Genomic DNA, 1753 nt, shown 5'->3' with positions numbered 1-1753 from the left:
TAAGTACTCAGACAAGGGTCTGCTCTCTAGAATCTATAAAGAACTAAAAAACACCAGGGCCCCAAAATTTAAAGACCCAATCCAGAAATGGGCATCCAAGAGGAACACACACTTCTCAGAGGAAGAAATTAAAGAAGCGAATAAATATATGAAAAAAATGTTCAACATTGCTAGCCATTCGTGAAATGCAAATTAAACCACATTGAAATATCATGTCACCCCAGAAAGAATGGCTATCATAAAGAAATGACCCAACAACAAATGTTGGAGAGGCTGTGGGGAAAAAGGAACCCTTCTTCACTGCTGGTGCGAATGTAGACTGGTGTACCCGTTATGGAAATCAGTATGGAGATTCCTTTGAAAAGTTGGTCTGGAAATCCCCTTTAAACCAGCTATTCCTCTACTGGGAATTTTCCCAGAGGATCTGAAAACATCATATTATAGGGATATATGTGTGCCTATGTTTATAGCAGCATAATTTGTGATAGCCAAATCTTGCAAACAACCAAGATGCCCATCTCCTGAGGAATGGTTGAGAAAGATGTGGGTTTTTTTTTTACACAATGGAGTATTATTCAGCTATTAAGAATGATAAACTGCAAGCCTTTGTATTGAAGTGGATGCCACTTGAACATATACTCATAAGTGAAATAAACGAGACACACATATGTAAATATTGTATAGTCTCCCTAGTATAAGAACTCCAAAGAAGAAATACGAATAGAAAGATATAATAGAAGTAAAAGGAAAGCAGGATATCAAGGACTAACTAATCAAGAGAGGGAAAGGACATGAGCTAGGAAACATGACAATGTCAAGCCATACAGTTATATGTAAAAGTTGAGCAAGGCAATGATCCTGAGAATATTGAGAAGATTCTTTAATCTAGCAGTTAATTGGAAAGATTCTCACCTTGACTAACTATATATACTGATACCTGTGAACTAAGCTACTGCACTGCAGATGGAAATTTGTAATAATAGTTTCATGTTGGGAGTGCCTGTCATTCTCATATTCTGAATATGTGCGGCTTGTCATGACATGCCAGTTACTGCTAAGATGTCTCTCGGGTAGGTGGATGTTCAAGAAAAAGGGGGTGGTTAATGAAAACAAGAGACTGGAAAAGGAATATTGTGGGACTGTCCTGCTTCAAGGTTGTATATGGTGAGATTTTTGGACTTATGTGCAAACATGAGAAGTATAGAATTATTTATCCTGTTTTTAATATATAATCTAATTTTAAATGCTTTTTTATCATATTATGTAGGAACTTAAAGTTCAACACATCAATACTTGATGAAAAATACCTGTTCCTTATTATGCCTAAGATGTTTTAAATGCAGTGAGATAGTGAGGTTAAGCTTGATAACCTAAATCATTTGATAATAACAATAAGCTTGTCTTCTGGGTGGTTAACAACCTAAGTTTGCAGACCAAAATTAGAGAAAAAGGAGGGCTACAAGGAAAGCCAACATTTTGGCCCTAACCTTCTAAGGTGAATTAAAACTCAGGATATATGAGAACTTGTACTGTAACGTCATGTACCTCGGTAGTGTCCCAAATTTTCTGATGAAGAAGATTATGGGGTCAAAAGGAAAGTGATCGATGACGTAGAGTGTGCCTAAGGAGAGTCACATGCGGAGAAGACACTCTCAGGCTCTCACAGAGAGCACATTGGCCAAGCAATGGCCATGACTCATCCACATGGCTGCACTGACAAAGGTTCTACAATCTGAGGTACAGGATCTCAGGA

The sequence above is a fragment of the Octodon degus genome, unplaced genomic scaffold (assembly GCF_000260255.1).
Source record: "Octodon degus isolate 3935 unplaced genomic scaffold, OctDeg1.0 scaffold00059, whole genome shotgun sequence".
NCBI lineage: Eukaryota > Metazoa > Chordata > Mammalia > Rodentia > Octodontidae > Octodon > Octodon degus.
This window is presented reverse-complemented; position numbering follows the sequence as displayed.